The following is a 12,700-nucleotide window of genomic DNA, read 5'->3' on the forward strand; positions in this document are numbered from 1 at the left end:
TCCACGCACAAACGCCGCATCCGCTGAGACACGTGAGTGCTTTTACTGCCGTGTATCTGGGCATGTGATTTCGGACTGCCCAGCTCTGCAGCGGAAACGACAGAATCTAAATATTAAAAACCCTAAAAGTGTTGGTTTCGTTCAGCCCGCTCCTGGTCCCTCCCCGTCCAGCACAGGTGAACCTGCTGAGGTGGATAAAGCTTACCGCCCATTCATCCTCAAGGGTTCGGTGTCGCTGGCGGGTCAGGAGGAGAACCAGGTTCCCGTCACTATTTTGCGCGACACGGGGGCTACACAGTCCCTTATTCTTCAGAGCGTTTTGCCGTTTTCAAACGAATCTTTTTGTGGTTCTGATGCTCTTCTGTGGGGTGTTAAAATGAGCGTGTTACGAGCACCGCTGCACACTGTTTATTTGCGCTCACCTCTCGTCTCTGGCCCAGTTAAAATTGGCGTTCGTTCTCGTTTACCGGTGCGCGGTGTTGCGCTCATTCTTGGAAACGACTTAGCGGGTGAAAAGGTTTTTCCGACGCCCGAAGTGATCGAACATCCTATTGTGGATTTTTCTGCCCCTGCTGCTGTCAGTGACTCCTCTGTGTTCCCGGCTTGTGCCGTTACGCGCGCCCAGGCGCGCAAGTTTGGTGATGTATTGGATCTATCTGATTCTTTTATGTGTGCTGATGATGTTCCTGTGAGAACAGAAAAAAATGTTGGAAAATCTGATAAATGTGTAGCCGAATACTTGCTGCCAACTGATGCTAACCTGTCCTTTGTTGTTGATAGGGCTGAGTTTGCTCTTGCACAGCAGACTGATCCATCTCTGACAACCTGCCTCTCATCTGCTGCCAGCGCAAACACCGATAAGCCCTCTGTGTACTGCATTGATAATGGTATACTAATGCGTAAGTACGCCCCCCCTTCTGGTGATCTGGGTTGGAATTCGGTTCAACAGGTGGTTGTGCCTCAAAAATTTCGTCCCCAAGTCCTTAGTCTTGCACATGACAACTTTTCTGGTCATTTAGGAATAAAAAAGACTTACCACCGTATCCTGCGTTATTTCTTTTGGCCAGGTTTGAAGAGTGATGTGTCCACCTTCTGTAGATCCTGTCATGTCTGTCAACTTAGCGGCAAACCAAATCAGGTTATTCCACCTGCTCCTCTGCAGCCAATCCCGGCTCTCGGTGAGCCATTTGAGCATATAATCATAGACTGTGTAGGTCCACTTCCCAAAACAAAGTCCGGTCATCAGTACCTGCTAACTCTAATGTGTGCAGCAACCCGGTACCCCGAGGCTATCCCGCTGCGCACAATCAAAACCAAAGCCGTCATAAAAGCCCTGGTAAATTTCTTCTCCACATTCGGTATGCCAAAATCCATCCAGACAGATCAAGGTACCAATTTCACATCCAAGCTGTTCGCTCAGGTTCTCTCCACTCTGTCCATAAAACATCGAAAAGCCAGTAGTTTTCATCCAGAATCTCAAGGTGCACTGGAACGTTTTCATCAGACGTTAAAGTCAATGTTAAAAAAATATTGTCTCGAGTCTGGCAAGGAGTGGGATGAGGGGCTGCCTTTTATCCTCCTCGCGGCGCGTGAAAGTGTACAGGAATCTACCGGTTTTAGTCCCGCCGAATTAGTGTTCGGTCACACAGTGCGTGGGCCTCTGAGATGGCTCCGTGAGAAATACCTGTCCGATACTCCAGGCCCACCTGTAAACGTGTTAGACTATGTGAGTTCTTTTAGGGAGCGCCTTCACAAAGCCTGCGATGCCGCGCGCAGCTCTCTTTCGGCATCCCAAAAGAAAATGAAAAAGCAATTTGACAAAAAAAGTGTGAAAAGAGAATTCCAAATTGGTGATAAAGTCCTGATTCTGCTTCCGACTCCTGGTTCCGCCCTTCAAGCAAAATTTTGTGGGCCCTATGCAGTGCAGAAAAAACTAAGTGAAACTGATTATGTGGTTGGAACCCCAGACAGGAGGAGGAAGACTCGTGTGTGTGCCACATCAATATGATGAAGGCGTATTATAACCGTGACTTAGATGTCACTTCGTCATCCCCAGCCGTGCTCTCTGTTGCTAGTGCCCCTCTGCCTCCTTCTCAGTATTTCCCGGAGAGCGACGGCCTTCGTGTCTCTGTGGCTGACTCCTGTGCTCGTCTCCAAAATTCAGAGATTTTGGCAGACTTAAAAACCCACCTTTCCCACCTGAGTGACACCGCTATAAAAGATGTCTACAGTTTAATCAATGATCACCTGTCACTATTTTCAGATACTCCCTCCCGTACTACTGTTCTGTCCCATGATATTGACGTTGGTGATCATCCGCCCATTAAACAGCATGCTTATCGCGTGAACCCCACAAAACGCGCTCTGTTCCAGCAGGAGGTGGCTTACCTGCTGGAGAATGGCTTGGCAATCCCTAGCTGCAGCGCGTGGAGTTCTCCGTGCTTGCTCGTTCCGAAGCCGGATAAAACTCCTCGGTTCTGCACGGATTTCAGAAAAGTTAATAAAGCAACAAAGCCTGACTCGTATCCTCTGCCCAGGATGGAGGACTGTGTGGACCGCGTTGGCTCAGCCAAATTCGTAACAAAATTAGATTTGTTGAAAGGCTATTGGCAAGTCCCGTTAACCCCTCGTGCGTCTGAAATCTCTGCTTTCGTGACCCCCGACAGTTTCCTGCAGTATACGGTCATGCCCTTTGGCCTGCGGAATGCTCCTGCCACCTTTCAGCGTCTTATGCATAGAGTTCTATCTGATGTTCGTAACTGTGAGGTTTACTTGGATGATGTTGTTGCTTACTCCAGCACGTGGTGTGAGCATGTAAACACTCTTCGTGTTATTTTTGGCAGGCTGCAGAAAGCGTCTCTCACCCTCAACCTGGCCAAATGTGAATTCGGTAGGGCCACCGTGACTTACTTGGGTAAGGAGGTTGGCCAGGGGCAGGTGCGCGCTCTCTCCTCGAAGGTTCAGGCCATCCTTGATTATCCCGTGCCTCAGACCCGCCGCCAGCTCCGCCGTTTCCTCGGAATGGCAGGTTATTACCGAGGCTTTTGCAGGAATTTCGCTGATGTAGTTGCCCCTCTGACAAGCCTGACCAGTGTCTCTCGGCCATTCGTCTGGTCCTCGGTATGCCAGAAATCCTTCGAGTCAGCTAAGGCGCTCCTGTGCAGCACACCTGTCCTCTCAGCTCCTGACTTCGCGCGCCCCTTCAAGCTGGAGGTGGATGCCAGCGCACGTGGTGCTGGGGCGGTCCTGCTGCAGGAGGATGCCAGTGGTGTTGACCATCCGGTGGCGTACTTCTCAAAAAAGTTTAACAGACACCAGCTCCAATACAGCACCATCGAGCAGGAGGCGCTGTCATTGTTGCTTGCTCTGCAGCATTTTGAAGTGTACCTGGTGCCTAGTCCACTGCCCGTTCTGGTCTTCACCGACCATAATCCCCTGGTGTTTTTGGCGCAGATGAGCAACAAAAACCGCCGGCTGATGAGATGGTCACTGCTGGTGCAAGATTTTAACATTGAGATCCACCATAAGAAAGGCAGTGAAAATGTGATAGCCGATGCTCTGTCCCGTGTGCATCTCCCTCCCTGAGAGACAAACATTATGGGGGAAATGTTTGTTTCTTTGGTGATGGGGGTGTTACGGCCGTGGCCGTATTTGTTTTTTTGTTTTTTTGTTGTTGTAGTTTCGAACTGTTTTATTGTCTGGGAGTGGGTGCTCTGTGGATTCTGTGTAAATCTTTGTGTGCAGGAGGCGTGGTTGGCGGACAATGCTGATTGGCTGGCTGTCATTTCAAATCCTGGCGGCCGGCAGTGATGGAGGAGCCACTTTGACAGCAGCACCCTTTGTGTGTCTCCCCAGCCTCCAAATATTTGAATTCGATTAGAGTAGCGGAGTTTTGTTGTTTGGTTTAGTAGGTTTTTTTTTTTTTTGCTTATTGTGTATGTTTTTGGATTGGATATTTTCTTTGTTTGAGAGCAAGAAATGCCTCTTTAGTTTGTATCCGTCTTTTGTTGGTTTTGAATGAACAGCCCATGCAGTGGCCTCTTTAAGTTGTAGTTATATTGCAAAATAAATTCTGGTAATTTTTTAGAACTTGTTAGACTGTTGTTTCTTTTGGGGACTGGGGAAATATTCGGGGTTATTTTTTCTTCTTTTTTTTTACTTTATGTTGTGCACCCTACCCCCTAGACAGGGGCATAACACACACTATCATAACAAGACACAGCATCAAGGCCAAGGTCAAACCTTAAATGAGATAAGAGCAAATGGTTTCTGGATTCTTGGAGGAGGTAAAGCAGTGGCTAAGCACATCAGACAGTGCGTGTGGTGTAGGAGAGCTCGTGCACCACCAGAGGAGCAAAGAATGGCAGACCTGCCTGGTGATCGCACTAATTCTTCCCCACCATTCACCTACGTAGGCATGGACTGCTTTGGCCCCTTCAATACCAAACAAGGCCGCAAGGTGTACAAACGCTATGCCCTTCTCTTCACATGTCTCAGCTGCAGAGCAATTCATTTAGAGATGCTGGAGGACATGACAACTGATGCGTTTATCAATGCCTTACGCTGTTTTATAGCTCTCCGTGGAGCCGTCAGACACATTAGATCAAATCAGGGATCTAACTTCATGGGAGCAAAAAATGAAATGGCTAAAGCTCTACAAGAAATCGACAAAGACAAAGTGACATCATACTTGGCAAATAAGCAGTGCGACTTCCTCATGAACGCACCAAGCTCAAGCCATGCTGGAGGCGCGTGGGAGCGTCAGATCAGGACGGTAAGAAGTGTGCTGAGCAAAGCTCTTGCCCAAAGTGCCGGAAGGCTGGATGACGCATCTTTAAGGACCTTTCTTTATGAAGCTATGTACATTGTAAACAGTCGCCCACTTACTGTGAATAGCATCAGTGATGCCACAAGTTTAGAGCCCTTAACACCAAATCATCTTATCACCATGAAATGTGCTGTACCTTTGCCACCACCTGGCAAGTTTGTACAAGAAGATGTGTATGCCACAAAACGCTGGAGAAGAGTCCAATATCTGTCAGAGCAGTTTTGGAACAGGCGGAGAAAAGAATATCTTGCTAACCTCACTCTCAGACAGCGATGGCATGCTCCTGGACGCAATGTGAAAGTCGGTGACGTGATAATCAATGATGAAAACATCCCTCGTAATGAATGGACACTTGGCAGAGTTGTAAATGTACACGAGGGTGATGATGGACTGGTTAGAAAAGTGACATTACAAGTTGGAGACAAGAAACTGGGAACAAAGGGTGAACGCTTACATAAGCCATCCATTATAGTGAGACCCATTCAAAAGTTGATTGTTCTTGTGGAAAGTAGCTAAAGGGTACAACCTACTGTTATTTTACTGTTAATGTAACTAAAGAGCCATATTGTTAAATGTGTATGGTTTGAAGAAATGATTGTTCGAGGAAAATTACCATTGATTGTTTGAAGAGTGTAAAGTGTAGCATCTTCATTGTGTATCAAAGGTAATTTGGTGGGAGTGTAGCGGACGCTATAATGTATTGTTTACAGGTTACTATGACAACTAGAGGTATGAGTTTCTTCGTCAATTGGTTTATAATGGCACGGCTGTTTAGAGAAATAAGTAACATGATATTGCAGTTTGGAATGTTTATTTTATTTGTACTTACGTGCTTAAAAGAAAACATTTATTTATCTGTTTTTGCTTTGATAAGTTACGTGATCGCACGACCCGGAAGAGCATGTAGCGGAAGTGCAGGTAAAAAAAGAGTAGCGGGAGAACAGGAGAGATGTACGTGAAGCGGCAACGGGAGCAGAAAAAGAGGTTGTAAAACAGCAATTAAGAGACAAGGACTTCCTGAAATATCATTCTACTGCTGGTCAAACAGGCGCACACGGTAAACTTTGTCTCGCTATTCCTTTATTGATCTGTTACTTACTGGAAAAGCGTTATTTATGTTTAATGTTATTATGAATGTGAGTGTGACACCGTATTTGTATATGGTTTAGTTTTCACGGTGTTCCATGGCTGCCACGACCTGAAAGAAAGGAATAAATTACCGTGGACATCAGTACGAAGCGTGAAGTCCTTTTTGAGCGGACCACAGTAGTTACATAGTGACCTGGACGTATTCACAGTGAGTGTTCTGACCAGAGTTTATGCAGAACCAGGACGTTGACTTGTGTGACTCACAGCTTGCTTCTGTTCTGTCTGAGGACAGGCTGCCCCCTGTTGGTCAAACAGTGAAATGCCCTCCAAAAGAGGTTCCAGCACCAGTTCCAGACTTGAGAGGATCTCCTTAGAGAAGCGATCCATCAGTGGCTAAGTATTCCATTTCAGCTGGTGAAGCCACTAGTGAGTGTAATAAAGTCATTCTTCTTTGATAATGGTATGTTAATGGATAAATGGGTCTCACAGTTAGACAATCAGAATCAGAATCAGAATCAATTTTATTGTCATTGCACACTTTCGTATACAACGAAATTACATTTGAGCCACCCTGCCAATGGCAGCAGCCTGAGCTGCCACCTGTCTTCTTAAGAAACGGGGAAAAAAAGAAAAGTCATATGGGAACGGGGTAGGGGTGGCAGAGGGTAAAATGAAAAAAAAAGTTCGTTAAACAAATGAAACCTCCGAGAGTGGGAAATTGAATCTGACAAGGAACCTGAAAAAAAAAAAACCCGCAACAGACAAAGCATGACAAGGTTAGCTGGGTTAAGGATGAAGGTTGATGGGACGGGGAGCTCAGCCCAATTCAATTCAATTCAATTCAATTTTATTTATATAGCGTCAATTACAGTCAACTCGTCTCAAGACGCTTTACAGAACCCAAATGCCTGACCCCCAGAGCAAGCCCAAAGGCGACAGTGGCAAGGAAAAACACCCTTTTAACAGGGAAGAAACCTCGAGCAGAACCCGGCTCTATATAGGGGGGACCCATCTGCCTGCTGGCCGGGCGGGTTGAGGAGGACAGAAGAGGGCAAGGGGGAGGGATGGGAGAAGAGGGAGGGGTGGGAAAGCAAGGAAAACACAACACACATTTGGATACATGCATGACAGGATATGTGACACAGACAAAGTATAAGCTAACATTGAAAACTGACTCATAATTTACTCTGATGATGTACGGCTCTGACATTAAACATACTCCATATATAGCTAGCAGTAAAATTCAAACAGTATGTAAGTTAGCATAACAGTATAGTGAAGGCAATGCAGAGTTGACTGGTGGAAAAAGGGAGTTGGAAGCAGAGGGCTGGAGGAAGGTCAGCAGCAGCATCCCACAGTGGACATGATGGAGACTGGACCAGCTGGTGGAACATCAACCGCAGATCTGAAGCATCCAGCTCTGGGACCAGGGACACTCGGAGAAATAGCACAGGGGGAAACAGAGTGAATGTACTGCAATAACGGTATACATATTAAATGTAAAGGTAGATAGAGAAGGGCTCAGTGCGTCAAGAAAAGTCCCCCAGCAGCCTATAGGCCTATAGCAGCATGACTAGAGGCAGAACGAAGGGACGTCCAAGAAGGAGTCAGCTGTGCAAATGAAGACACAAGCCGAACCCCTGTGGGTCACCCAGTCAGCCCCAACTATAAGATTTGTCAAAAAGGAACGTTTTAAGCCTGGTCTTAAAATAGAGAGGGTGTCTGCCTCCCGAACCCAAACTGGGAGCAGGTTCCACAGGAGAGGAGCTGATAACTGAAGGCTCTGCCTTCCATTCTACTTTTAGAAATTCTAGGAACAACAAGTAAGCCTGCAGTTTGAGAGCGAAGAGTTCTACTAGGATAATAAGGTACTATCAGATCTTTAAGATATGATGGAGATTGGTTATTAAGAGCTTTATATGTCAGAAGAAGGATTTTAAATTCTATTCTGGATTTAACAGGAAGCCAGTGAAGAGAAGCAAGTATAGGGGAAATATGATCTCTTTTGCTAACTCCTGTCAGTACTCTCGCAGCAGCGTTTTGGATCAACTGTAGATGTTTGAGAGAACTATTTGGACAACCCGATAATAAGGAATTGCAATAGTCAAGCCTGGAAGTAACAAAAGCATGAACTAATTTTTCTGCATCACTCTGAGACAGAATGTTCCTGATTTTTACAATATTACGCAGGTGAAAAAAGGAAGTCCTACAGACTTGCTTTATGTGTGAGTTAAAGGACATGTCCTGGTCAAAAATAACTCCAAGATTCCTCACAGTAGTACTGGAGGCCAATGTGATGCCATCCAGAGTAACTATTTGCTTTGAAAGCGAGTTTCTAAGATGTTTGGGGCCAAATACAATGACTTCAGTTTTGTCTGAATTTAGCAGTAGGAAGTTAAAAGTCATCCAGGTTTTAATGTCCTTAAGACAATCTTGCAGTCTAGCTAACTGATCAGTTTCATCTGGCTTCATAGATAAATACAATTGTGTGTCATCTGCATAACAATGGAAGTTAATACAATGCTTCCTAATAATATTGCCTAAAGGAAGCATGTATAATGTGAAAAGTATCGGTCCTAAGACAGAACCCTGAGGAACTCCATGATTAACTTTAGTATGCTCAGAAGAGTTATTGTTGACATGCACAAACTGGAACCTATCTGATAAGTAGGATTTAAACCAGTCCAGTGCTGTCCCTTTAATGCCAATTGAATGTTCTAGACGCTGTAATAAAATGTTGTGGTCGATTGTGTCAAACGCTGCACTAAGATCTAACAAAACAAGTATAGAGACTAGTCCATTATCTGATGCTATGAGAAGGTCATTAGTAACTTTCACTAGAGCTGTTTCTGTGCTATGATGCACTCTGAAGCCTGACTGAAACATTTCAAACAAATTATTCCTTTGTAAGTGTTCACATAATTGATTTGCAACTATTCTTTCCAGAATTTTAGAGAGAAATGGTAGGTTGGATATCGGTCTATAGTTAGCTAACACATCTGGATCTAAAGTGGGCTTTTTAAGCAAAGGTTTGATGACAGCAACCTTAAAAGCCTGTGGTACATAGCCTGTTACTAGAGAGAGATTAATCAGATCTAACACTGAAGAATTAATTAAAGGTAAAATCTCCTTGAAGAGTCTAGTTGGGATAGGATCTAAAAGACATGTTGATGGTTTGGATGTAGAAACTGTTGAAATTAGTTCAGAGAGACATATAGGAGTGAAGAATTCTAAAGATTCATCAGGTCTAACAGCCAATTCAAAAGTATCTGTGACATTTGTAGGAAGGGCCAGATTAATTTTATCTCTAATCATAACTATTTTATGTGTAAAGAAGCTCATGAAGTTGTTACTGGTTAAAGCTAAAGGAATACAAGGTTCAACAGAGCTCTGACTCTTTGTCAGCCTGGCTACAGTGCTAAAGAGAAACCTGGGGTTAGTCCTTATACAGCTGCTGCACCATAGAGTGCGTGCACAGGATTCCTCCCGTTGTGCGTCACCGAGGGAAGCTGGTGGAGGCGGCTGGAGGATGCAAGGGTGTGTGTGTGTGTCTGGAAGCTCAGTCACAGTTCGTGAGTCCGAGTGTGTATGTATGCGTGTAGCCAGTCTCCTTCCGTCCCAGACCCGGAGTCTCAGTTCGCCAAGGTGATAAGAGCGATAACATAGCAGGTTGCCATGGAGATGTCCTCGGATGAACCGGTCCAGAAGTCAACAGGTGTCCTTGGGAACGTGGGGAAGGTTGATTGAAGAGCTATCTCTTGGCCATGGAATCTTCCAGAGGAGTTTGTTGTCGTTTCAGGGGCGCCGGAATGTTATCAGTATCCTTCATGTTTGGTCGGAGAGAGGAGCAATTCAGGCCCACAATCAAACCAATTATCAGCAGACCTGTCATCATAAATCCAAAGATATAAACATCTTCCACATCCTCCACGGATAGGGGTGCCAGGCACATGATCCCTCTCCCAGTGTTGCCAACTTAGCAACTTTCACGCTAAATCTAGTGACTTTTCAAAGCTCCTAGTGACTTTTTTTTTGTCAAAAGCGACTAGCGACAAATCTAGCGACTTTTTCTGCCTTTTTGGAGACTGATAGGAAAACTCGGCTCATTCTGCAGTTACTGTTTTCAACGAGCAGCAGGTGCTGCTGTGAGCTTCTCCCCCTCCCAGAGCACAGGCTGTCAGTCCAGTAACCCCACAGCAGTCCCAGTGAGGGGAGGGGGAGACACACATCACTCCACGGCCAGACGGCAGATGAATCGTGCATGCGTAAAGTCACTACAGATCCCATCCAGACTTACGGAGTCATACAAACGAAAATGTTTCTTCACTGTCATGCTAAAATAAACCACAGCATTTAGCCTCTAGTACCAAAACATATTTTGGGTGTTTTATATTCACTTTTTGGTCTCTTCCACAACGTTATTCCTCTCTCCTACAACGTTGATTACAATTACATGCAAACTGGGAAATATGCAAATTAGGCGATGATGTCATTTAGTGACTTCTATCGACTTTTAGGACAGCCAATAGCGACTTTCCTTAATGAGGAGTTGGCAACACTGCCCTCTCCACTTCCCCCAGGAGTCAATCACATAGCCAGAGGCAGAGGTCAGTTACCCAAGTCTGCTAACCACATTATGTTCACTGTAATTTATGTTTCCACCTGTTTTTCCTGAGTTCATCCCTTTGTGAAAGATTACTGCACCTGCTATTACAAAAGCACTGACCAGGTTCTTCACCACCTTTGGTCTACCAAACGGACTCAGGAACCAATTTCTTGTCCCAAACATTTCATCAGACTTTTGGCCTCTAGGTGTCTCACAGTCAGTGTCCAGAGTTTATCAGCCAGAGTCACAAGAAGCAGCTGAACGCTGGCATCAAACCTTAACGTCTATGTGAAGGAAATACTGTTGTCACACAGAGAAAGACTGGGAGGAAGGTTTGCCTTTAGTCCTTCTTGTCATCCCCACAGGATTCTCTAGGGTTCATTCCAGCTGAACTCTGTTAATTGTGAATAAATAAATCTTTGTTTTCCATTTCTTTCTCCTTTTACCTGGTTTAAATGTGAGGGTTTTACAAAGAAGTATAAACATGTTGAGCAGAAACAAACCGAGATGAGAGACAACACTGAACTTCTGTTATTGTAATGTAATAGAACCAAACAAGCAGCGGTCAGTGGCGCCATCTGCTGGTGTTCTAACGCTATTACACCACATTCTGACTGCAGTCCTTCAGTCACATGATCAAACCGTGTTGTTGATGTTCAGTTGATGTTTGGATCAGAAATCACCTTCATTGGTCTGATTCTGTGCTTTTGGTCATTTAGCTGGTAAAAGTCATGAAATAAATCTGTTCCTGATGTAAATAAACAAGAATATTTTCATGGTTTATTGTCTTTTGCAATGTGTTTTGTTTTCTGAAGTTTCACTGAGTTTTCTGAATGCTTTGTGTCATTTTAATGTTGGATTGTGTTTTACTGTCTTTTCTCATGTTTCATTGAGTTTGAAAGTGTTATTTTCTCTTTCAAATGTTCAATAAACAACCGATGAATCCTGATCAAATTAGATCTCAGCTCTTATTCACATCAGTTTGGATTTTAAGCGGCAACTATCAGTATTAACGTTAGTTTGAAAAAGTAATTGAATTACAATTACAAATTACTTCTTAAAAAAGTAACTGAGTTAGTAACTCAATTACTGTATCATAAAAGTAACTAATTACTAGGAAAAGTAATTTTTGCGTTACTAAAAAAAAGAGTTATATGTCAAATAATTTGGCCTTTTAGAAGCATGTTTCACATACCAATTTCAGTAGCTCTCTGTGCATTTTGAATATACTCATCATCTAGATATTTAGAGAACATCTGTCTGCATGGCTCTCTGACACTTACTCTGGTGGGTATTTTTTTAGTGATGGCTCTGAATGACTCTGAGTCAACCGTTGATATGGGCAACATGTTTTCAACGACATACACACGTGGACAAAATTGTTGGTACCCCTCAGTTAAAGAAGGAAAAACCCACAATTCTCACTGAAATCACTTGAAACTCACAAAAGTAACAATAAATAAAAATTTATTGAAAATTAAATAATCAAAATCAGCCATCACTTTTGAATTGTTGATTAACATAATTATTTAAAAAAACAAACTAATGAAATAGGGCTGGACAAAAATGATGGCACCCATAACTTAATATTTTGTTGCACAACCTTTTGAGGCAATCACTGCAATTAAACGATTTCTGTATTTGTCAATGAGCGTTCTGCAGCTGTCAACAGGTATTTTGGCCCACTCCTCATGAGCAAACAGCTCCAGTTGTCTCAGGTTTGATGGGTGTCTTCTCCAAATGGCATGTTTCAGCTCCTTCCACATATGTTCAATGGGATTCAGATCTGGGCTCATAGAAGGCCACTTTAGAATAGTCCAACGCTTTTCTCTCAGCCATTCTTGGGTGTTTTTGGCTGTGTGTTTTGGATCGTTGTCCTGTTGGAAGACCCATGACCTGCGACTGAGACCAAGCTTTCTGACACTAGGCAGCACATTTCTCTCCAGAATGCCTTGATAGTCTTCAGATTTCATCGTACCTTGCACACTTTCAAGACACCCTGTGCCAGATGCAGCAAAGCAGCCCCAAAACATTACTGAGCCTCCTCCATGTTTCACCGTAGGGACAGTGTTCTTTTCTTCGTATGCTTGGTTTTTGAGTCTATGAACATAGAGTTGATGTGCCTTACCAAAAAGCTCCAGTTTGGTCTCATCTGTCCAAAGGACATTCTCCCAGAA

The 12,700-nt window shown here is 44.1% G+C and overlaps 2 protein-coding genes across 3 annotated transcripts in view; one reads left to right on the plus strand and one right to left on the minus strand.

Annotated features, from left to right (window-relative positions):
* Nucleotides 1-12,700, plus strand: part of LOC127532703 (sialoadhesin-like) — a 258,353-nt gene that overhangs the window by 134,614 nt on the left and 111,039 nt on the right. The window lies entirely within an intron of this gene.
* The window catches only part of LOC127532705 (coxsackievirus and adenovirus receptor-like), a 183,600-nt gene that overhangs the window by 74,727 nt on the left and 96,173 nt on the right, over nt 1-12,700 (minus strand). The gene's annotated exons all lie outside the window — the stretch shown is intronic.

This window comes from Acanthochromis polyacanthus, chromosome 24 (assembly GCF_021347895.1).
Source record: "Acanthochromis polyacanthus isolate Apoly-LR-REF ecotype Palm Island chromosome 24, KAUST_Apoly_ChrSc, whole genome shotgun sequence".
Taxonomy (NCBI): domain Eukaryota; kingdom Metazoa; phylum Chordata; class Actinopteri; family Pomacentridae; genus Acanthochromis; species Acanthochromis polyacanthus.